The sequence below is a fragment of the Miscanthus floridulus genome, chromosome 18 (genome assembly GCF_019320115.1).
Source record: "Miscanthus floridulus cultivar M001 chromosome 18, ASM1932011v1, whole genome shotgun sequence".
NCBI lineage: Eukaryota > Viridiplantae > Streptophyta > Magnoliopsida > Poales > Poaceae > Miscanthus > Miscanthus floridulus.
In genome coordinates this window covers 6437237-6462908 of record NC_089597.1, presented here as the reverse complement: position 1 = coordinate 6462908, position 25672 = coordinate 6437237, and the positions used below count along the sequence as shown (strand labels likewise).

The 25672-nt window shown below is 43.0% G+C and overlaps 1 non-coding gene and 1 pseudogene across 1 annotated transcript; both read right to left on the bottom strand.

Annotated features, from left to right (window-relative positions):
- Window positions 1-25672, bottom strand: part of LOC136523210 (fruit protein pKIWI501-like) — a 289633-nt pseudogene that overhangs the window by 254949 nt on the left and 9012 nt on the right.
- Window positions 6467-6573, bottom strand: LOC136524926 (small nucleolar RNA R71). The gene has a single exon (XR_010776273.1). It is a non-coding gene; the product is annotated as a small nucleolar RNA R71 (small nucleolar RNA).

Genomic DNA, 25672 nt, shown 5'->3' with positions numbered 1-25672 from the left:
AGTATTCCAGGTATCGTGATTTCCACGGGGAATGTGAAGTGAACTAAGGATCAAGACCGTCCTATGATGATACAAGGAGTCTATGATATATGGGTAGAGAGGATCTTTATAGAGATGATATCTGGTAAGGTAAGATGGATATAAGGGGTTTTCCACCCCCTTGCTCAAGGAGGCAATAGGCGAGACAATAGAAGATATAACCCCTACCCAAAGTGGCTACCATTTTATGGGGGCCCAACCTTTTAAGAACTTGCCTAACAACATATGGTGGAATACAGACACTAGACAAGGCTGTCACCACTTGCTAGCTACCACAAATAATTCATGCGACAAACAGTCGACACAAGCAAGATCTAGCCTAGACACCATGTCTACACTATGTCTCACTACTCTAACTTTGGCCCACTAAGTTCCCTTAATGAATCTAGAGCACTCTACTAAAGTAAGGCGGCATACCAATGAGAACAAGTTTTATATCCACTATACCAGAATCTTAATATCAAATACTATAAAGAATCTTGGATGAGTTATTTACAAGAAGAGCACATCCACTAAGGTACACCTTGGAGAAGACTCTCGATAGGCCCAGGGCTTTCTCCAGAAGACTTCCCTCACTCTCTCCCTAATTGCATAGCACTATAGCAGAGCTTCTCTAAAGCTACTAGAGAGTGGTTTCCTCCAATGTGTCATGAATGAGAGTGAAGGACTAGGGGGATATTTATAGCTAGAGGAGGGGTAGGTGCCATGTCATCAATCTGTGTGACTTCTCCTCCATGTCCTTGGATCAAACCGTCCTTGAACTAACCTTGGATCAATGGTGGAGATCAAGGGAGATGCATGGAGGCATGCACCAAGGCAGTGGGTGCATTTGGTAGGTCGGTCGACCTCAAGGGGGGTCGGTCGATCCCCCCTATGGCAAGTGGGCCTCCTCCCTTCCTTCTAGAAGCTCATCCCACATGTCATATTGGCTAGTGGATGCTTTGGGTGGTGTTGTCACGTCGTCTTTGCTCCCTTGTGGGCCCATGAATCCATGTGCTCTCATCTCTAGCCATTCAGAGAAAGCACACTCATGATCCAAGGGTGGATATTGCTTGGGAGGATCATGGGATGCATGAGAGGGGGTAGTGGGCCCATGTAGGGGTCGACCGATCCCTATGTGGTGCCCACAGCCATCCAAAGTTCTCTTTTGTGTACCTACAAGCAAATAATGATATATACATGTGGAACCAAGTTGATTGTACCAAAAATCACTATGCCTTTGCTTGTTAGCTCCCAAAAAGGTGTTTTGTTGACGGTTTTGGCTATGTAAAAGTATGGTGAAATTACCGTCAATAGTGGGGTAGGGATCGGTTACCTCATCATTGGTCTTTACCTCAGATGCAGCAGCTGCGGATGATGTAGAAGCAATTAGCTCACTGAAATTAGGCTCTTTGTATTGAGTGACCTTCTCTCGCCGATCTTTAGCACAGCTCTCAAGAAAAGCCTTTAGAACAGTGTTGAATTTGGCCTCAACATGTTGCTTCAACTCCTCGACAAACTCATCGATGGAGGTGGGGTGGTTGATGTTGCTTGGATTAAGAGGATTGGTCTTGTCTCCATCATTACTGTTGCTCCCCATATCGCTAGTAGATTGAATCTTGCTTTGCTTCTTCTTCCCCAACAGAGTCGACAAAAAGTGTGTTGATGTTGGATGTGATCTGAATCACACACTAGTAAAGGCTAGCACACCCGGTGGGTTGCAATCAACCCTCAACGCAGCAAGAATGCAGTGAGATCGATGAAACCGATCTAGAGATCGGTTAGGCCGATGTAGAGCATGTTCTTTGCCTGGTAGACTCCTAAACTTCTCCTGGGTAGACCACTACTACACAAATGATTTTGCAAGACACCACCCTATGATTAACGGAGGTGAGCGGACTAGGTGGCTGCCTTCATTAATCGGTCGCAGGGCCGTCTGCCGAGCGCCTGCCTTAGTTAATGATTAACGGAGGCAGGCAACTTTAGGCGTTCGCCTTCGTTAATGCTCGAAACCAATCGCCTCCGTTAATGGATTAACCAAGGCGGCATTAACCGAGGTGGGCAGCTAAAAGAGACCGCCTCGGTTAATCAATTAATGGAGGTGGTTGGTTTAACGCGATGGCCTCCGTTAATAGGTAATTAACGGAGGCGGTCGCCCTTACAATGCCCGCCTCCATTAATGAATGGCTATTAATGTAGTGCCCAGCCGCCCCCACCTTCTTCCTCACGGTTTCTCCTCCATTTTTGACGTGTTTTGAGCTCCAAAACCCCCAAAAATTCACCATTTTTTAGGGGGAGAAGTTTTGCTTTTGGATTTCTTGAAGGAGGACACCACTGGAGGTTGCTACGCGCTCCCCAATCCTTATTCTCCTCTCTTTTTCAACATTTGGTGCTCTAGATCTAGATCTAGATCTAGTTTTTCATGGAGGAGAGAGAAAATAGATCTAAGTCTTGATCTGCTGCATTTTCTTTGTAATAATGCTATACTTATGTCTTGTTCGCTGCATGTGCAAGGTTCGCTGGCATGGACAGGTCAGAATGGATGTACTAGACATCGAGGCTAACACAGGCCTACTTAGGTCAGGTGAAAAAGTTTGTTGCTGCTGCTTGAAAGCATAGTTTGAGTGTGAATGGGCAGGGACTCATCATATGTCTGTGTTCTCACTGCAAGAACAAGCTTGCCCATCAAGAAAGCGTGGTGCAATCTCACTTGATTAGGTTTGGTTTCATCTAGGAATACACGGTCTGGAGGTTTCATGGTGAAGCAGATGTGAGTGGTGGTGCATCTGAAGGAAACTCATCGTCATCGATGGCGGTGAATGCAGACCATGGAGGAGAACCCTCATCATCATCAAGCGGTGGGCACGGCATTACTGGCGATAATGCTGATTTCATCATGATGAAAGATTTAGTCCAAGACATGGCCGATGATGGCGGCAGGGGCAATGAGGATGGTGAGCCAGCTGCTGTGATGGAGCCCGAGGATGTGGAGCTTTTTGAGGAAATAATTAACCTCCTCGACAACGATGATGTTCTGTTTGGGAGCTCGAGGTGGCTAGACAATTTCAAAGAGATGAAGCAGGTGGTAATTGATCCGCTCTATAAGGACTGCCCGAAGCAATGGACGGTGCTACATTTTGAACTCCAGATGTTGATGCTGAAGGCTTGTTTTGGCTGGTCTGACACTAGTTTCAACGAGCTATTATGTATCCTTGGTTCCGTGCTTCCAAAGGATAATAAGGCGCCTGCCAATACCTATCAGGCGAAGAAGCTGATCTAGCCAGTGATGCTAAATCTTAAAAGGTTCCATGCCTGCCCTAACCATTGTATCCTATATCAAGGTGATTATGCGAGCTTGGAGATCTGTCCACACTACGGCATGAGTCGATACAAGAGGAATGTTGTTTGTCGTGTGGATGCGAACGAAGAGGGAGCCTCGGGTGGGCTGAAGAAGAAGGCGGCCAAGAAGAGTAGTGCAAAGCAGATCTCGTCTCATGAGGTGGAGGAAGAGGGTTACATGCAGAGGAGAATTCCTGCCCTATCGATGTGGTACCTGCTCGTGATCGATCGCCTATGTTATATATTTGGGAGCCCCAAGGATGCCCAACTAATGTCCTGGCATGCATCTGGTGATCACATGAAGGATGATGGCAAGATGCGACACCCTGCCGATGGACGACAATGGAAGCATTTCGACGCCAGGTTCCTAGAGTTTGGCAATGAGGCGAGGAACGTCAGGTTCACACTGAGTACCAATAGGATGAATCTGTTCGGTGACCTCAGCAGCTCGCACAACACTTGGCCGGTCATCCTCACCATCTACAACCTACTGTCGGCGGTCCTTAACTCATATTTCTAACCGCCAACTTTCACATAAAATCTGCTAAAAAGAACACCAAACTTAGAATTCGAGCGTACAACTAATGAATTCCATGAGTTTTGGTGTTTGACCATTTGTAGGAGGGCATTTGTGAAAATGCACAAAAAGGGCTAAGACTGTCCAAAGGAACAAAGCATAAATACAATTTTACACAAGCCCAAAGAAAAGAGGCCCACTCACTAGTAGAATCAGGGCCCAATCACGTGGAGAAAAAAGCCCAAAACCCGAAGCAAACCTTCCCCAATTGGCGCCAAACTTTGCAGGACCCATCTAGAAGCCCAAAGAAGGCCACACACCGAAGTTGGGCCAATTTGGGCCCAGTTGGGGAGTGGCCGCACCCCAGGTGCACCCGCACCCTATTGGCAGTTCTTATCGACCAAATCCAACCGCCAACTGAGATCCAAAAAGGAGAAAACTAACATGTTTTACACATATATATTATTTAGATTGACATGTTTCCACATGTATTGGAAGAATGCTACTTTACAAGTCACACACTTGTATACCGTGGATAACATGGTCAAAATACACCATCGAGCAAAGCGTAATGCAGACTCAGGCCAAGAAATGAAGAAAGGCCAATTCTCTAGAAGAATCTGGCCCAACAACCGACACACATAAGGCCCAAACCTACCCAAGAACCAACCATGCAAAGGCGATGGCGAGGCATGCCAGGCCTGGTGCGGCCGCACTAGGGGTGCGGCCATACCGCCCCTAGCACCCCTCTGGCCCACCTTTGCCATGGTGGTTCATTAATTGGAGGGGAGGTCAGTTTGATAGGTTTCCATATGTATCTCTCCCAAAACCGACCTATACCCAATATAAAGAGAGCAGGAGAGCTCCTCTCTACACACACACCATTTGGGAGCAAACCACTTCACACCTCCACTTGTACTTTTCCTTTAAGTAGTCATTTGTTGCTAGGCAAAAGGTACCTTGGAGGGCTTGACTCCTTGGAGAAGAATCTTGGTATGAATAAGATGAATCATTTCTCCAAAGTCTTGTTCTCTGCTTATCAATATAGTCGTACTTATGAACTAGAGTATAGTTCTTATGTTATGATTTTAACATATAGAACCTTAAGTTTAATCATTCATGCAACTTATATGAGTAACATTAGAGCTATGTTGAGGTGGCAGTTCATCATGCCTTCGGGTGTGCCCAAGTCTTTTACTTGTCGATCCGTAGGGTCAGAGTCGAGGGGGGACTTGGGTAGTTTCTTTGTACACGAGCGTGGTGCTCGGGTACATGGCAATAGGTGAATACATTTCCTACTCCACGGTTGAGGGGTAGGTGGTAGGTGTGATAGCCCTGTCCGTCCTTCGTAATCCCCTACATCCGGGTAGGGTGTAGGAGTCTAAATTGCCTCATGAGGTTGCTGGCAGACAAGTACTCAGATGTCTCCTGACCCATCTCATACTTAGAGCTAACTCTTATTCATGTATATCTATGATCACTTGCTATTCTTTGCATGACTATGTTAGGATATGCCTGCTCCACTTAGGAAACATTCTTTTATTCTTTATTCATTTACTCTTCTTTTATCCTTGAGGTTGGCCCGAATGTGTGTCACACTATCATGAACCATATCTTTTACCCCTATTATGAACATTGGTCTATCATATAGTCATGTTATCTTAATCATATCCATACTAGAGACTTTTACACCATTGCCTTCCTTTGGGAAAATATAAATAACGATACCCTGAATACTTCCGGGTGAAATGCTACAATGATAATTCCGTGCGCTTGCAAATTCTTTCTGTAAACGTAAGAACTATCATCACGGTATTTCTTGGCGGCGTTGCTAATTCTAGTAGCGACGTTGAGAAATACCAACAAGCATTTCTCGCACCGTTACTAGGGATGGAGTCTATTCTCCATTTCTGGTAGCGACGTTTAGAAATGCCAACAAGCATTTCTGGCCCCGTTGCCATGGAAGGTATTGGTTAAAAAAATCTAGTAGGACATGATCGTGATAATAAGCATGTATAGTAGCCATTGTTTATGCAGGCTAACTTTGCTTGTTTTCTCCTGTTGTGGGTGAAAACAAGATACTGTATGGACGGTTTTGCTTTGCCAGAAAACTTCATCGAAAACCTAGAGGCACTCCTAAGGAAGAACTGGTCTCGTGCCACTTCTTCTTCTGTCACTCTGCCAACAAATGAACCTTTCGCCCCCACACCATCTGCTACTCCCGCTATGGCCCAGAAGATACTCCACGAGTTCTCCGTCCCTGCCATTGCTAATGTGCCCATTGCGCCCGCTATCAACGTAGGTGACAAGAATTTCAAACTTAGGACTGGCCTAATCATGATGGTGCAAGCAAGCTCATTTTGTGGTTTGCCAAGTGAGGATGCCAACGCGCACCTGCAACACTTCCTTGAGCTGTGTGACACCATCATCATCAAAGATGTCGCACCAGAAAGCATCAGGCTCTGCCTGTTTCCCTTCTCCCTCATGGGGAAGGCGAAGCAGTGGTTCTACAAGGACAAGGAAGCTGTCAACACATGGGAAAAATGCACCATGGCGTTCCTCGCAAAGTTCTTCCCCATGGGCAAAACCAATGCCCTAAGGGGAAGGATTTCAAATTTCCAGCAGAATTCCATGGAAACTATTCTCGAGGCATGGGAAAGGCTGCATGAATACATCCAAGCATGCCCACACCATGGAATAGAAAGCTAGTTCATGCTCCAAAACTTCTATGATGGGTTAACACCCATGTCAAAGGGACACATCGATGCCGCTGCTAGAGGAGCTTTCCTCTCCCTCACCATCGATGGAGCTACGGCTCTCATCAAGAAAATGGTGTCCAATCAGAGTTGGGGGAGGAAAGATCATAAAAACAACAAAAAGGCTAGCACACTGTGAAGGAGGCGGATATGCTTGCTGCAAAAATATACCTCCTCATGAAAAGATTAGAAGAACATGCTTCCGAAAAAAGAAGCAATGATGAAAAGCACGGTTCAAGCCATAGACTCGCATATGACATGCAAAGTCTATGGGAACATTGGCCATTCGGGGAATGACTGCCCCAAAACCCGCGAAGAAGCTGCCTTCATCAATAACGGGTTTTGTCAAAGAGGAGGTCATAACGGGTGGAACAATCAATCCCGTCCACCTTTCCAAGGTAATTCGAACTTCAATTCCAATTACAATTCAAACCAACCATCTTTAAAAGATTTAGTATTAGGGCAAGCTAAAATCAATGAAAATCTTACTAAAAAGCTTGTCTCCAATGATAAAATTCTTGAAAATATAAATACTAAAATTGAAAGTTTAACTTCCTCTGTTAAGAATCAAATGAGCTTTAATAAAATGATAGAAACCCAAATTGCTCAAATAGCTATCGCTATTCCTGTTAATCATTCGGGGAAAATCCCGAGGCAACCCGAGAATTCCCTCGAAAATGTTCATGCAGCTGCAGATGACTAGAGGAAGAAAGAAGTCTTGCCCAACGGACTATAAATGTTGAGCCCTCGCTGAAGGTAATCGGTAGTTATCTCATGTTTGATTTCCAAAATGCATTTTAAAAATTTTCGCATTGCATGTTTAATTCTTGCATATGCATCAAAATTTTCAAAATTCAAAATTTCAACATTTTAGTTATTAAAATTTCTTTTTAAATATGAATAATAATTTTGAAAAAATTCTTTATTTTCAACATACTCAGAAAACTCCTAAAAATTCATTTCCTAAATAAAAGAATTTTTCTATCATCATTTCTCTTTTTTACAAAATATTCATAAAAATTCAAAATTCAAATAACTTTGTTGGAAAATCATTTTCGAGCAAAACTTTTCGAATTAGAGCCAACCCCCAACGGCTACTCTTTCAAAAGAGTCGTTGGAGGCAAACCACCAAAGGGGAGACCGAGCAGGCCCACCAGGGGCGGCCGCACACCCAACTTGGCACCACGTGCGCTCTGCCGCCTCCAGCGGCTCCTAGCTGTTGAGCCTGCTCCCTCTGGGTTGGATTCTGGCCGGCTATAAAATAGAGAGCCAGAGTTGAGGCCCACTCACCCTCCTCTCCTCTTTCACCTCTATCTCACTCTTTTGCTCTCACACACTCTTGCAAAATTTTCCAACAAAAGTTTAGTGCAAGGAACCTCTATCAATTTCATAGCTCAAGCTAGCCTAGCAAGCTCTTGGGTTCGATAATTTTTATTGTGCTAACATCACCTGCGCCCGAGTTCTTGCTTGTCGCTCATGTGTTCTGTTTCCACCATGGGCAGGTTCGGGAAGAAGCTCGCCGGCGCACTCAAGAAGGTCATAGGATCGAGCTCAAGTCGCTCCCGTGGAAGGTCAAGCGCGACTTCACCAAGCCCAAAGAAAGCCCGATGCATGAAGAGGAAGAAACCATGCCAACGAAGGAAGCACAAGCGGAGCCAATGGAAGTGGAGGTTGACGCACCCTACCTCGACTTGGAGGGGGAACGGGAGTTGCAAGCGTACGACCTCATCAAGAACCGCGAGTTCATCCACCTGCCGGCGTACGACCCCGACCTTCTCCAAATGTTAGGTATGGATGCTGAGTTCTTTACTATTTGGAAAGCTGTTGGATGGGAGAACGTTGATCCCATTTGGGAAAAAGGTTCTCGTCTTCTAACAATTCAATTCCTATGCTCCATGAAAGAAGCTAAAAATGGGATCACTTTTCATTTTTTTGAAATAGAATATTTTGTTTCTTGGAAAGATCTCAGCTTGCACTTAGGCTTTAATAAAAGATGTTCAATTGGCCTTGATCAGTCCCTCAAAGGTTTTAATCATCATAAGTTTTGGGGAGAGATTTTGGGTCAAGTTGTAGTTGGCAAGTTTTCACCTCGCAATGCTAATATTCAACATCCTACATTAAGGTTCATGCATCATTGGATTGCTATGACTTTATTTCTTAGCCAAGATATAAGATGTGTTCAAAATGATGAATTGAAATTACTCTATGCCATTGTTAAAAAGACTAAAATTGCTCCTGTGAAAGAAATCTTTAATCATTGGTTAGAAACATTCAAGGTTTCCACTTCAATTTCTTGCACATCCCTTGTAACACGTATTGCCACCAATATTGGTACGTTGGAGGGAAAATATGTCATTTACATTTCTACCCCACACATATTATTGATGAGCACTACTTGATTCAAGGGCATCATCTGAAATATAATGCTGCAAGAGACCTTATGTTTTTCTTCCCTAGATATACAAATGAGATCCGGTTACCTAACCCGAGAATCCATTTGTATAGTTGCCAGGAGCTAACCTTTCCTCTTGAGTCAAAAGAGGAAGCTTGTAGGAGTAGTGTTTCTGGCAGGGTAACAAGAAGCAGGGCTAGAAATGAAGCTGCATCCAGCTCCCAGCAGCCGCAGCCACCACACTCCCCAGCTGTCATGCAGCCCATGTACCATGCAGGGTGGGCTCTAGCTGGACATGTACCAGGGTATACCCCTGGGTACAACCTAGGCTGGGACCAACCCCCACAACCGCATGAGGCTGGAGGATCAGGCTGGCACAGCGCGAATATCATGGAGTGGGCACAAGGTACTCGATGGCAGCCCGACTCCTCTGACTCCGAGGGACTACCACCACCTGTCATGCCACGACAGTCTGTTTCAGACCACCGCGAACTTGACAGCATCAACACCCGACTCGGAGGATTGGAGCTCCGCACAGGTGAGATCCAAAATACACTTAATACTCACATGCAGGGTACAGCTCAGTGGCAACAACAATAGCAACAACTCATGATGCAAATGAATGCGCTGCTGAAGCAATAGCACAACCAAATGATGGACTACTGGCGGTCGCAGGGGTACAACCCTAGACCGTAAGCCACGAGCTAGCTTGGGGGAGGACCCCCGCAGAGGTACCTTGTATCTTGCATTTATTTTATTTTATTATCTTGCAATCAAAAAAAGAAAAAGAAAAAATATAATATGATAAAAAGAATAAAAATATTTATTCCACTCGACATATGTGTAGTAAGTACGTTTAGTTTCTCTTTGTTGAAATGATGAACAGTTGCTCTGTCTTATATTTCTTGCGTACCTAGTTTATAACTTAGTATTCCCTAAGATTTAAGTTTGTTGGCTAAAAATGTCTCATCCTAAAACTTGAAACTTGTGGGTTGCAAACGCATGATTCTTTTCTAAGTTGTTGCAAGTTATGATGTGGTACAATGGAATTTGCTATGAATTTGTTCTAAGAGAAACTTGACATCCGGAGTTTTTATTTTCAAAATGCTAAAATGAAAAGTTCCTCAATGATGATATATCCCACCAAAGCCATATGATACTGTTCATTGCAAAAACCTTAGTCATATGCTGCTTGTATTCATGTTGAGCTTTGTCAGATTGTTGTGACCCATGTTGAGATTCTCGTCATGCACCCATGATCAAGATTCACGTACACTCCATATATAATTATGCTGACTCTTACACTGAGAGTTACGCAAAACATGCCATCCGTCCACCAAATAAAAATAAAAATAACTCTATCACTATTCCCTAAACCTCTCTCTCCAAGTTTTTCTTCCAAAAAGGAAGTATGGGCTATGCAAAATGGAATAGAAAAAAAATCCATGCCAAAGAGCATGAGCGAAAAAAAACAAAAAAAGAGAGAGAATAAACATTCATGCCAAAGAGCATGAAAGAAAAAAAAGAGAGAAAAGAAAAGAGAAAAAATAGCCCATACTTTCAAAACCAAAATAAAAGAGAGAGAGAGGCATGACAAAGGAGTTCAAAAATTCAATAGCTTAAAATTTCACACACTTGCACATCTTGATCAAAGTGTATGACTTGCATCTCCTTGGGACCGGTCTTTGACTTAGCAAAATTATGTGATGCATGTATGCCTTGTTTTTCATTCCTACCAAGCTCCACATATGCCATTAGAAATAGGATGAAAAGAAAGGAAAATTTCAAAAGCCTTTGGTGAGGATCATACACATTGAGCGATCGAGTGCATCATTCGAGGAACTTAAATTTATTTTGCAAAACTTTCAAAACCTCCAAAACGAAAGTTGACCAATGAATGAATGATTGGGGGTTTTGTAAAACCGTTCTATCTTGCAACCACCCAAGACATGGAAAAGCTATAAGCCCCACAGGAATCAAGGTAAAAAGGGTGGATAAAATGCCAACTTATTTGAATCAAGGAAGACTACTGTGTTATAGACATGGTACTTTTGAAATGTAATCAGCATAGCGGCAACTCTTGATCAACAACCAATGTCTTAGCTTTTGCTCGAGGACGAGCAAAGGGTAAGCTTGGGGGATTTTGTTGGCGGTTCTTATCGACCAAATCCAACCGCCAACTGATATCCAAAAAGGAGAAAACTAACATGTTTTACACACATATATTATTTAGATTGACATGTTTCCACATGTATTGGAAGAATGCTGCTTTGCAGGTCACACACTTGTATACCATGGATAACATGGTCAAAATACGCCATCGAGCAAAGCGTAATGTAGACTCAGGCCAAGAAATGAAGAAAAGCCATTTCTTTGGAAGAATCTAGGCCAACAACTGACACACATAAGGCCCAGACCTACCCTAGAACCAACCATGCGAAGGTGGTGGCGAGGCAGGCTAGGCCTGGTGTGGCCGCACCAGGGGTGGGGCCGTATCGCCCCTAGCACCCCTCTGGCCCACCTTTGCCATGGCGGTTCATTAATTAGAGGGGAGGTTGGTTTGATAGGTTTCCATATGTATCTCTCCCAAAACTGACATGTACCTAGTATAAAGAGAGGGGGAGAGCTCCTCTCTACACACACACCATTTGGGAGTAAACCACCTCCTTTTACTAGTCATTTGGAGCTAGGCAAAAGCTACCTTGGAGGGCTTGACTCCTTGGAGAAGAATCTTGGTATGAATAAGATGAATCATTTCTCCAAAGTCTTGTTCTCTACTTATCAATATAGTCATACTTATGAACTAGAGTATAGTTCTTATGTTATGATTTTAACATATAGAACCTTAAGTTTAATCATTCATGCAACTTATATGAGTAACATTAGAGCTATGTTGAGGTGGCAGTTCATCATGCCTTTGGGTGTGCTCAAGTCTTTTACTTGTCAATCCATAGGGCCAGAGTCCTAGGGGGACTTGGGTAGTTTCTTTGTACATGAGTGTGGTGCTCGGGTACACGGGAACTGGTGAATACATTTCCTACTCCACGGTTGAGGGGTAGGCGGTAGGTGGTGACAGCCCTATTCATCCTTTGTAATCCCTCACGTTTGGGTAGGGTATAGGAGTCTAAATTGCCTCATGAGGTTGCTGGCAGGCCAGAACTCAGAGGTCTCCTGACCCATCTCATACTTAGAGCTAACTCTTATTCATGTATATGTATGATCACTTGCTATTCTTTGCATGACTATGTTAAGATATGCCTGCTCCACTTTGGAAACATTCTTTTATTCTTTATTCATTTCCTCTTCTTTTATCCTTGAGGTTGGCCCAAATGTGTGTCACACTATCATGAACCATATCGTTTACCCCTGTTATGAACATTGGTCTATCATATAGTCATGTTATCTTAATCATATCCATACTAGATACTTTTACACCATTGCCTTCCTTTGGGAAAATATAAATAACAATACCCTAAATACTTCCAGGTGAAATGCTACAATGATAATTCTGTGCGCTTGCGGATTCTTTCTATAAACGTAAGAACTATCATCATGGTATTTCTTGGCGGCGTTGCTAATTCTAGTAGCGACGTTGAGAAATACCAACAAGCATTCCTGGCGCCGTTACTGGGAATGGAATCTATTCTCCATTTCTGGTAGCGATGTTTAGAAATGCCAACACACCCTTTCTGGCTCGCCTCGGGCCCAACTTTGGCATGGCGGTGCATTTAATGCACTAGAGGGCGGTTGTAGAGGTTTGGTCCAGATTCAGTGCACCTAGGAGGTCAGTTTGGACGCATTATGAGTGGATCAAAGGCATATTCCATGGACATCTTGTGACACCCTAGGTGTTAGCCTTGCATAAATTGACTTGTATTGCATGAGCATGAGCATCTAGCATTCATATTTAAGCATTTACAAGTGAAACATTTGATTGAAACATATGCAACATTGCTTGTTATTTCATGTTTCTTTGTATATATGCATATGATCATGAGTGAATACATGTAATTGGTTTATATGAGTCACTAAAACATATTAGCTACACTTAGGTTAACAAATGGAACATTGTTCATGAAAGTCACCTTTCATGATCAAGTACTTAAGTGATGTTGTATGTGTTGACCTGGATAGCCCTATGTGTGACCAATGCATGAAATGAGTGTGTGACCTTACAATTAGCTTAAACATGTTTAGAAGATCATTATGAACAACTTTGGTATTCATGGTTAGGGGTAATTTAGTCACTAAGTCATAGTTCATGAATAAGCCATCTTTTGAATGTAGCATGTTTGACCAAGTTTGAACTATGTGCTAGAGACCTTGCATGGAGGTGGTCACTAAAGCAAAGTTGTATTATTTGGTAAGAGGAACAACTTTTATTTTTGGGTCATTGACTGATTTAGCTCCTAACATGCTTGAATTAGGCTCACAAGAATCATCAAATCCTTGTTTTCAGCACTTAGCAATTTTTTCTAAGTTTTATACCTTGACAGTGCTGACAGCCCGACTTTGGGATGACATAACTTGAGATTGGTTGAGATTTAGGGCTTGAGTTCTAAACAAGAATGGGATCTGGTACTTTGGGCTTCAACATTGGTTTAGGAAATTTTAGCTAACAGTCCATGGATTTGGAGATTCCTTCGCTGCAAACCACGCTGTCAGGCTTAGCATCGTGGTTACTGAATGAACTAAATCCACGCCTTCAGTGGCCGACCATCGCAGAGCATGCGTGCCGTGTGGACGTGAGGATGGCCACGCGTCGTCGGCGTCCTACCCAGCGTGGCTGTGTTGGGCCCAAGCATGCCTTATTAGCCCCAACGCTCGCCCGCACTGCCCCACGCTCCCATTTTCGTTTCTGGCTTCCTCCTTCACCGGCCGAAGCACCATAGCAGCCACCGAGCACCGCCTCGCCTCCATCGTCACCTCACGTGCACTGCACCGCACCACCACCGTCTCAATCTCACCCGTAGCTATGCCACATCCACCTCCACCGCCTCGACGTGTTGGCTGCATCAACTGCGCTTTGGTGAGGGCGTATTGCCTTTTTCCCCTCTCGCCAGGACCTCGGCCGCCATGGCCGCCTCCACGGCAAGCTTGCCACCGCTCGGCTCGCATGCGCCTTTCTTCTGATTGTTGGCGTTAGAGCTTGGTTAGGATAGGTATTAGCTTGTGTTAAGTCATTACCTCCATTGGTGGTCTCACCAGCACGGAACACGATGACCCGTGCCACCGCGTTCTGACCTCCGTGCCACCGCGCCATGGCCATGCTTCGTCAGACCTTTTCGTTAGGCTTGTGTTGTTGAAATAGCATCACTAGGTCACCGTGATGCTGTTGTGCACTTCGCCTAGTTTCGCCGTGGTCGAAAACAGCCGGCACACCACAAAGCAGCGCCGCCATACCGCCATGGCCGGTGACAAGCCCGATCCACCACACCTGCACGGCCACCACATAGACCATCCGACATGGTTTGAGTAGTAGATCATGTTGGTGCCCTTGGCCTCACCGGAAAGCTCACCGATGACGAGCCATGGCCAACCAGCGTCGAGCAGCGCCGCCTACTCTATTTTGTCTCACTGACTAATGGGGTCCACTAACTAGCGGGTCCGGGTCACCAGTGACTGTAGTGTAGTAGGCTAGTTCATTTATTCTTGTTTTTGTGTGTAACTTTGGAAATTGATAAGTTGAGCTATAGAGATCCAAAATTTGTGAACCAAATTTTGTAGTGTTCCTTAGGAAGTGTAGTATTTATTAAAAATATGATATTAACATTTGTAGTAGAATTTCTAGAAGATTTAAAATGAAACTTGAAATGTGTTTTTAAATGTATGTAAACTTGTTTATTTTATATCTAGAGTTCCCGTGCTCCAAAAATTATGAAAGTTTTGTGGTGAGCTGCTATTGACAAGTATAAGCTCTAGTAAAAATTTGAGGGTCAGTGCATGTATGGATTTGTAGTTATAGATTTTCCTTTTATAATTAGGTGATCCTTGTATGAATTTTTATAAATTATTTATGAATCCAATATTCATCAAATTTGTTGGAGGTTGTCCTAGTAACATATGGATGCTAAGAAAAATATAAAATCTGTTGCTTGACACTTTTCACTAGGGTTTTCTATTTATGTTATTTTAAGCCTTTCTGCTTTGTCATTTTTTGCATAGGATGTTTTACTTGGTAAAATGGCTTGAAACTTTTACAGTAGTCTATTGGTAGCACTAGTAAGCCACTGTAAAGTTTTGAGAATTTATGATACACATTTGGTATATATTTATTATTTACCCTAATTATTTAATTAAAATAAGAAAGGCATTGAAATAATTAGATTGTGGTTAAGCATGATGTTTTCTATGGTTCTTATGATGCATAGTAACTGTTGATGTCAATGGTAAAGTTTAGAAGCCATTGGTTGTATACAAATAACTAATTATCGCTTTATCATTCAAATACAGGACTGCATGTATAGTTTTGATTGTGTGGATGATTTCATATGGATAGTGGTCCCTAATGTAAAACTTGTTAATAACAAAGTTGTAGATAACCTACTAATCTACCTTGTGTTAAATTTTCACAGCCATAGGACTTAGGGTTTTTGAGTTCTAGCTGTTACAATTTTGCTGTCTGAAAGGTTTACTTTCTGGACAGATTTGATTGAATGATTTGTTTGCCCAATTTAACTGTTTAATCACAGTGAGTGTATTAAAGAAAAGTTGTAGATAATTTTATAATCTTTCTAGAAAGTCCAAGATCATAGCATTTGGATAAGTATAACTTCAGTTATGAGTAAAATGAGTAGCTGCTGTTTTGTGATATAGTAGATGCATTGTTGAAGTAGTTAATTAAATAATCAAGAAGAGATATGCACATACTCAGTAGAACATGATGCACTTGTTATTACTTCAGCACTATGATGTTAAGAATATGTACAAGAATGCATTCATCATGTATCATCATATTATACTTGTCAGCATGTATGCATTTGCAATATCTTATGCCATACTCATGCATCTAGGATAGACAGAGGAGATAACGTTGCTGGAGTGCAACGAAGGAGAGGAAGGGGACTAGCAGGAGATTCCTCAAGCCACAGCTCCCGAAGAAGAGGAGCAGAACCCAGAAGAGCTTCCAGAGTGCCCTGATCACCACCCCACTTCCTTTCTGAAAGGCAAGCCCCGGAGCATTCTAAGTCTCCCAGTATTTTACAAAATATTACTCAAGTCCTTATGATTTATGCATTAGGTTATAAGAGTTGATTAGAACCACTTGATGCATATAAATTCCTTGTCCAGATATATACACCTTTAACCCTATGTAGGTCCAAGATCGAATATATGCTTAGCCATGCTTAGACCGGTTGAAGTCGGGTGATTTCCTGTCACCTATGAGATATAGGTGGATATCGAAGCACGGTTGGCTATATTTGCTATCGTCGAAAAGAACCCTAGGGTAATATAAATTGAGGCCGGGTGGAGTCTATATGTATGTTGACTCATGTGATTCCGTCTTAGCTGATCAAGGACTGTACCATTGTTGGAACTTCTGACAAGATTGAACGCATGCCTATCATTTAGCTGGCCGGATAACTCGTTCCTACCGCGAAGCCGAGTAGCTCAACTCAGGCCGTGCCCTGTTCTATTGTGCGCTCCTTGCAGGGAACCAGACTAAGCCCAAGGGCAGGCTAGGCCTGAACATCCTGGCATTTGGTGTCCCTGATTGTGCGGCGCGGTATGAACCCACGAAATGTGTACCTGAGATTGTACCAAAGGTGACCTAAGGCGACTAATGATCTGGTCTGCCTGGGTTTGTGTTAGGAATAAATTCCTAGCTGGTTGAAATCGATTCGAATCGCCGTCTCTCCTAGATAGTGAGAAACTTGGCTAGCTCCAGCATCGTAGTAACTATATTATAGAACATGATGGTTCGAATGAATATGGAATTACAATACCTGCTATGGTTACTATTGTATGCTATTAAAATGATATACCACATGTTTGGCACAGGATAGTTGCTAATTTAGAGATGAATAGTCATAATTAACTTGATAACATAATTATAATTGTATAATTTAGTTAATTGCTTTTTATGCAAAATGTTGTCAAGCTACATCCATTTATACAGCCTTGCATGATCCTTGGAGTCATTTTATTTCTAGTTTATGAAGGGTAAGTCTAGCTGAGTACCTTCTCGTACTCAGGGTTTATTTTCCCATTGTTGCAGATGGCACTGTCTATCATGGTTATTGCAAGAGTTGCTTCTATCCCGCTGTGGATGAGGAGTAAGCCTTGGGCAGGCTTCTTTATTAATCCCTCTACATGCTTTTGTGGACTGTGATCGTATGTTGGCACTGTATTAAACTATGTTGGAAACTTTACTTTCAAACTTAATTTGCTTCCGCTTTTATCCATTAAACTTGGTTTGTAATGACTTTGTTTCATACTCTGATGATGGAAATGTATCTGTGAACTTTATGTAATATGTGACATGTATGCTGAATCATGTACGATCTTGGTTGTTGTAAATCATTTATCGAGACCCGTCGTTGTATTCAACGGACTACCAGGTTTATATGGGTTCAAGTATGACGGTGCGACCGCTTGTGGGCTGCCATTGTACTTGTACTCTTATAAATTAGTCGGTTCTGCAACACATCCCCTCATCTCCATGTATGAAAGGAGGCCACCTTCCCCCTCACACATAACAACATTCCAAGGGAGCAAGAGCTACACCACTTGAGGAATAAGAGCATCACTCCATGGGCCTAGGCCCTAGCTAGCTATCTAGAGTTGATAGGGAGAGAAGTGAGGGGAAGATCGTGGATGTACCAGACTTGTCGGTAGTCTCCCCGAGCTTGTACCTCGACGAACATGTGCTTGTACCTCAACAGAGCTTCTCGCTAAGTAAGTGTTCATGGTTCATTTGGGATAAAGTCTTTGTTTAGCTAAGCTTTACTCTTATTTGCTTCTGGGTTCGTCGTCCGTTCTTGTAATGGATACTCTAGTAGAGGGCCCTGATAGAGACGGATAAACCTACGCAATGCTAGAGTAGTAGTCGATAGCATAGACGTGGTGTCTAGGCTAGAGGCTACCTTTGTTTACCTCCTGCCCCATGGTTGAGGGGTAGGCAGCAGGTGGTGACAGCCATATCCGTCCCTTGTAATCCGCCACATTCGGGTTCAGCGTAGAGCTACAGGCTGGCATTGCTTGGCAGACCAGGTGATAACCGGTGCCCGAAGTAAGCAAGTAGAAGTAGAGTTTATCTATCCATAGACCCTAAAACCAAAGGAATCCATCTCTACCCTCGCCAACTCTATCCTAGTGTTGTCCTTGAACGAACTAGCTAGAAGAGTACACCCGTTCCCTATGGAAAATACGATACCCTGAATACTTCTGGGTGAATGGTAATTCCGTGCGCTTGGGGATTATTTCAGTTTGCATTAAGAAATACCAGCAAGCATTTCTGGCACCATTACCGGGGAATGGTTGCTGTATTTTCTTCGAACCTAGTTCATCCTCGTATCTATATCTTTTCTTTTTATAAAAACAAAATTATTTCTTTTGTCTTTTTAACCATGAAGCCAACATCAATTCAAAATCCTTTCATTTCAAAGGGCGAGTTCTCTAAGCCACCTTCAAAAACAAACCTTTTTATCTGGCTATGAACTCCACCCTGGCTTAATAGCCATGGTTCGGGCACAAGCAAGTCATGTCAAACTCTGAGGAGTCCTCATCAGCTGAATCCAAACCCATACCTTCATTTTCTTTAGATTCAACGTATGAGCCCTCACCCAAACCACGAACACCGAAGGAAAGAGTAATTCATCCTTTGGAGTTCCCTATCAAATTCGAGGATTATGGCAATACCTCGAATCACTCTTGGCACAAAAAGCTTGCACTTCCTTATAAGGAAGCTTCCCCTAAAGTAGAACCATCAAAGGAATGGTTGATGGAAGTGAAACGGTCTTCCAAAGTAATTCGGATTCTTTCACCTTCCATGACCACGCCTTGTTCATTAAGGGGAATGTCGTAGAAGCCCTGCACATCCCCACTGTCAAGACTAATATCATGTTGAAATTCCTTATGGAAACTCTTTTGGGCAACATGCTGCTAGTCTCGACCAACAAGCTCTTGAAAAGTCCGTTAGGACTCATTTTCGAGTGCTGTGGGATTGCCAGGTCCGTGCCAATCATAATGGACAAAACCGAGGTTCACTTAGATTTTTCACATCTTTGCCATCCTCGATTTTGATCTTCTCATAGGCTACCCTTTTGAAAAGCTTTTTCAAGAAAAACCTTCCCATGGTAGCCTTAATGAAAAGTTTGAGAAAACTGCTTCTGCCACTCCTATCTTTCGCATAGAAAACCCAATGGCGAAGCATCATCCCAACCATGACTCGTTCAAGGAGGTGAAGTTTGTATCCCCATTCATTTCGCCTGAGCTTTCTTCTCATCCTTGTGAAATAGAACATCCATCATCACCCTCGCTCGAACCTAAACCATGTCCCCTTGGCCATCCAAACGTTGTTCCCAATAAAAGTCTAGATTCAACGTTGACCCTACAAGATATATCTCTTGAGAACGAAAACTTCTGTGCCATGGACATCTTGCTTAATGTCACGTGCTTTTATGAGGACCACAACCAAATCTTAGTCCTCTTTTGCAAACTTTTCAAAAGGATAGTTGTGGATGCTTTCATTTATCACAAATATTGCAAATCTCATAGTTGTACTATGGCACTAACCTTGCAGCTCGAACGATGATGCTAAATGCTTGGTGGTGAAGCTGGGAATTACACCACCATTGATAGCTGCAAGATGAAGTTCCCATGGTCAAGCTTGAGACCATAAACGAAGCACTACCGGGAGATACCCTGGATTATCATGAAAAAAAGATGAAGAAAAAATAATATCTGATATAAAAAAGGGAGAGAAAGAAAAAAATATATATGTGAAAAAAGAGAAGAAGAGAGAGAAGGAGCAGGTTGGCCCCATATAGCCACGATAAACACCAATGCGCTGCCTGACTCCACCTAGTATTGCTTCCACACTCATACAAGCAAAAAGGGTTCTCCTCTTCTAGGCCTTTGCTGCTTACCACCAAGGCCCATGGTCCCTACACACTAAACTGTGTGTGCGGCCTAGCCTTGTTGCTCGCTTGAGCCGAACCACATGCGATCAAGTCGCCGCTGTAGCAGCCTCAAAGCTTCCATCCACATATGCGACCAGTAAGTACACTCAGGTATGTAAAGGTAACTAAAATGTTCACCAACTCTTTTTACTCATTTATCTCTATGAGAATATGACTTGTTCATACAAGTTCATGCTTCCCTTGTTTATGTTGTATACTCTGGTTTGGGTGTATCCAGCTGTTACATCCATAGGTCTTTTAAATTAAGCAAGGTGCTTAGGTTAAAAAGACCTTCTTTAATCAAATTTAGACATGGGGTTTAATTTTGGTTAATGAACTTTGAGTAAATTACTTTCATAAACAATGGAGGTAATCCATGAGGGAGATGAATCAAAGCTAGGATTATTTTGCAAACTTTACTTTAACCTTGCTTGAGTTATACTGAAAGATAAAAAGTTGGGTGAACAAATAAAAATATTAATAATAATAAATAATAACAATAAAATAAAAAAATAATAAAAAATAATTAATAAGATTTAGGCTCCCTAGTGTTTCAGCTGGTAGAGTCTTTGTTTGTTTCCATCTTTGTTTTTCCTGTTAAATAAAGCAGGTACACAAGAATAAGTGTGGGAGATCTTTCAAGCATAATGAACACAAATTCGAGATCTCCCACCGACATGTTGCACAAACATCGAACGATTTAGCATGCAAGAAGGAGAGGACATATGGCTCCAGAGAGGATTGGCTGAACCTCTAGTTCAGTCAAACCACCTCTGATTCCTCTTAACTCCTTCCTCTTCAAACAATGGTTTGTGCAACACTACCCTCAACTCTCTACAATCTTGAGTTTAAAACAAACATAATCTTGATCACTAAAATTAAACTCAATGAACCAACTATGACTCCATGCAATTTTATAAACCACTCTTCGTTCAAAATTCCAAAAGGTGACATGATCATAATATTTTTGAGATAGAAGCTTGCATAAAGTTTGTTCCATGTACATACACTTATGCTTGTGGAAAAATATTCTAATAGGACAATCATGTTGACTAAGTTGTTGTGAGGTGTGATATAGTTCTGACTTAGAAATCCTACTATTTCTATTCAAAGTACTTGGAGAATTTGTTTTGATAAAAATGTTATAAAACCATAGTGTCACATACTCCTCAATTGGTGAGCAATCCCTACCAATACCAAATTTGACATTTTGCAAGTTTCAAGCCTTCTACATATGCTGCTTGTTATTGTAATGAGTTTGGTCAAGTCTTGTTGACCCTTGTCGAGAGATTTATCATGCTCCCAAGATCAAGATCATGTACACTCCACACACACATGATGCTCCTACAATGGGAGTACGTAAAAAAATTCTTTCATTTAGACCCACCAAAAAAATTCTACTCCTATACTAGGAGCAGACAAAAATATGTTTGTTAGGCAAATACTCCATGTTCTAAAAAGATAATGATCTCTCTCTAATATGAGGTTTTGAAGAAGAGACATGGACTATACAAAAGTTTGAAAAAAAATATGGACACATGAAGGTCCACGTACAAAAACAAAAAAAATGGTGAGCACATGAAGGCTCATGTATTGAAAAAAAGAGAAAGAAGAGATGGCCATGTTCTCAAAATAAAGACTAGAGAGAGAGAGAGAGAGATCATTCATTTTAAAGGAGTATAGTATTAGTTTATCATTATCCACACACATGCACATCTTGATCTAAGAGTATGGCACTTCTCTCCTTGGATCCTCGATTTGACTTTACAACATATGAGATACAAGTATGCTATCTTGTTTATCCCTACCTAAAGCTCCACATAAACCTTTTTAGAAGTAGGAGAAAACAAAAAAGGCAAAACATTGTTATGCCTTGGTGAGGATTTATACACCATTGAGTGATTTGAGAGTGCCAATTGAGGAGTATAAAGTGAACTATGCTTTTCTTGAGAAAAACTTTCAAAACAGCAAGTTACAAAGATGAGAAACTAGGAAGATGACTTTGTTTCGAGAACTGTTCCGCTTCTCAACAACCCAAGGAAACATGTTACCTAATGCCACAGATCCCACTTGTGTAAAGAATGTGTTGGAATAACTTGTATGTAAGCCATATATCTTAGGATGTTATGCTCATGATTACTTTTATCTCTAAGCTTTGCTCGAGGATGAGCAAAAGGGTAAGTGTGGGGGAGATTATTGGCGGTCCTTAACTCATATTTCTAACCACCAACTCTCACATAAAATCTGCTAAAAAGAACACCAAACTTAGAATTAGGGCTTACAACTAACGATTTCCACGAGTTTTGGTGTTTGACCATTTGCAGGAGGGCATTTGTGGAAATGCACAAAAAGGGCTAAGAATGTCCAAAGGAACAAAGCATAAATACCATTTTACATAAGCCCAAAGAAAAGAGGCCCACTCACTAGAAGAATCAGGGCCCAGTCACATGGAGAAAAAAGCCCAAAACCCGAAGCAAACCTTCTCTAAGTGGTGCCAAACTTTGCAAGACCCATCTAGAAGCCCAAAGAAGGCCACCCACCGAAGTTGGGCTAATTTGGGCCCAGTTGGGGTATGGCCGCACCCCAGGTGCGCCCGCACCCTTTCTGGCTCACCTCGAGCCCAACTTTGGAATGGCGGTGCATTTAATGCACTAGAGGGCAGTTGTAGAAGTTTGGTCTAGATTTAGTGCACCTCGGAGGTCGGTTTGGACACATTATGAGGGGATCAAAGGCATATTCCATGGACATCCCCTCATCTCCACCTATAAAAGGAGGCCACCTCCCCCCTCACACATAACAACCTTCCAAGGGAGAAAGAGCTACACCACTAGAGGAATAAGAGCATCACTCCATGGGCCTAGGCCCTAGCTAGCTATCTAGAGTTGATAAGGAGAGATGTGAGCAGAAGAACGGGGAAGTACCAGACTTGTCGGTAGTCTCCCCAAGCTTGTACCTCGATGAAAACATGCTTGTACCTCAATGGAGATTCTCGCTAAGTAAGTGTCCGTGGTTCCTTTGGTATAAAGTCTTTGTTTAGCTAAGCTTTACTCTTATTTGCTTGCGGGTTCATCGTCCGTTCTTGAAATGAATACTCTAGTAGAGGGCCCTGATAGAGATGGATAACCCTGCGCAATGCAAGAGTAGTAGTTGATAACATAGACGTGGTGTCTAGGCTAGAGGCTACCTTCATTTGCCTCGTGCCCCACGGTTGAGGGGTAGGCGGCAGGTGGTGATAGCCCTACACATCCCTTGTAATCCCCCATGTTTAGGTTTAGCGTAGAGCTATAGGTCGACATTGCTTGGAAGACCAGGTGATAACCGGTGCCCGAAGTAAGCAAGTAGAAGTAGAGTTTATCTATCCATAGACCCTAAAACCAAAGGAATCCATCTCTTCCCTCGCCAACTCTATCCTTGTGTTGTCCTTGAACGAATTAGATAGAAGAGTACACCCGATCCCTGTGGAAAATACGATACCCTAAATACTTCCGGGTGAAGTGCTACAACGATAATTCCGTGTGTTTGTGGATTATTTTTGTTTGCATCAAGAAATACCAACACCTACCTCCCTGGCTATGTCAGAAGTGCAGGTACCTTTTGCTGACCATGCTTATTTCCTGACCGAAGCAGCCCAACTTTTATATAGATGTGTTCCTAGAGTTGTTCATGGAGGACATGAAGGTACTATGGGACAAAGGGGTCGAGATAATGGATGCATCCCTAAGGAAGAAGTTCACTCTAAAAACCATAGTCTTTGTCACCATCACCGATTACCCTGGTCTTTTCTCACTGTCGGGGTAGATCAAAGGGAAGACCAGCTATGTAGTTTGCCTTGACGGTACCTGCTATGCTTACCTTAAGGGATCCAACAAGATGGTGTAAATGAGGCACAGGTGATTCCTCGCCAGAGGGCATAGGTACCAATCAGGTGTGATGAATAAGTTCTTCGACAATAAGGACGAGTCAAAAAATGCTGAACAAGCATAGGAAAACAAGATGAGGTCCGGGGAATGGGTGTTTGGCATGGTGAAGGACATGGAGGTCGAGTTCGGAAAGAAGAAAAAAGAGGGGACCACAACAAGGAAGAGAAAGCAGGATAAGATGGAGGAACATCTGTCCTCGTTCCTTTCAAGAAGAAGTTGAGTTTCTTCAAGTACCTATCATATTGGAAGGAGCTAGATACGCCCCATGCCATCGACTACATGCACCTAGAGAAGAATGTCTTCGAAAGCATGGTCGGCGTCATGCTAGACATCAAGGGAAATACGAAGGATGGTCTAAAGTCATAGATGGATCTTGTTAACCAGGGCATCAGGCTGGACCTTCATCCAAAACCATCGCAGAATAGGAAAATTGACATCCCAGGCGCAAGTTACAACCTAACGAAAGACGAGAAGAGGGTTGTGTGCTAGTGGCTTAGGGGGTGAAGGTTCCGATCAGTTTCTCTTCCAACATCAAGAGCCTAGTCTCGATGAAAGACCTCACAATGACCAACTACAACTCACATGACTACCATGTCATGTTGACGGTGTTCCTTCCAATTGTGATCAGGGCTATCAGTCCAGAGTACGTGAAGACATTCATCACACGGATGTCCTACTTCTTTAACCGCATCACACAGAAGGTCATCGATGAAGCTAACCTGCCTGGCCTGAAAGCTTTCACGCGGAGACTCTTTGCCAGCTCGAGATGTGCTTCCCACCGTCTTACTTCGGTATTATGCCACACCCAATGATGCACATGGTGGATCAGATACAGGAACTGGGCCCCATGTACCTACACCAGATGTGGATGTATGAGTGGTTCATGTCGACCCTCAACAGATATGTCCTTAATCATGCTCACACGGAGGGCTCTATGATCGAGGCATACATGACCGAGGAGGCTATGAACTGCTGCACCAAATACATCCGAGATGGAAGGGCGATTGGGATACCCATCCCTCAGCACGAAGGTAGAACCTTAGGAATGGGGTGCACAGGGAGGAAAGTACACACCGATGTAGAGTACAAAATGGTGCAACAAGCTCAACACAACGTCCTTCGTCTATTAGTGGTCATGGAACCCTATGTTGAGAAGCACCTAGAGGAGATCCATGCCGCTCATGATGGAGATCGCATAGAGGCATGGGTCTAGAAATTGCACAAGATCAGATTCACGATGTGGCTCAAGGAGCAGGACATACCCCATGGAGAATCCAATGATGATGAGACCGCTATGAGGCTTGCGTCCAGCCTGTCCACCCAAATCACCTCGTGGCAAGGGTATGACATCAATGGATACAGGTTCCACACAAAAGAGAAGGGCAAGAAGAGTGCGGCACAGAACAACGGCGTTCGATATGAGGGCATCGACGAGTCGATGGGGCAGAACAGGACATACTATGGGCAGGTTGAAGAGATATTAGAACTTGACTATGGTGGTGACCTACAGATGTCCGTCTTTCGGTGCCAGTGGGTCAAGCCAAAGGGGGTTGTCGTGGACGAGTATGGGCTAACCACCATGGAGATCCACAGTGTCGGCTACAAAG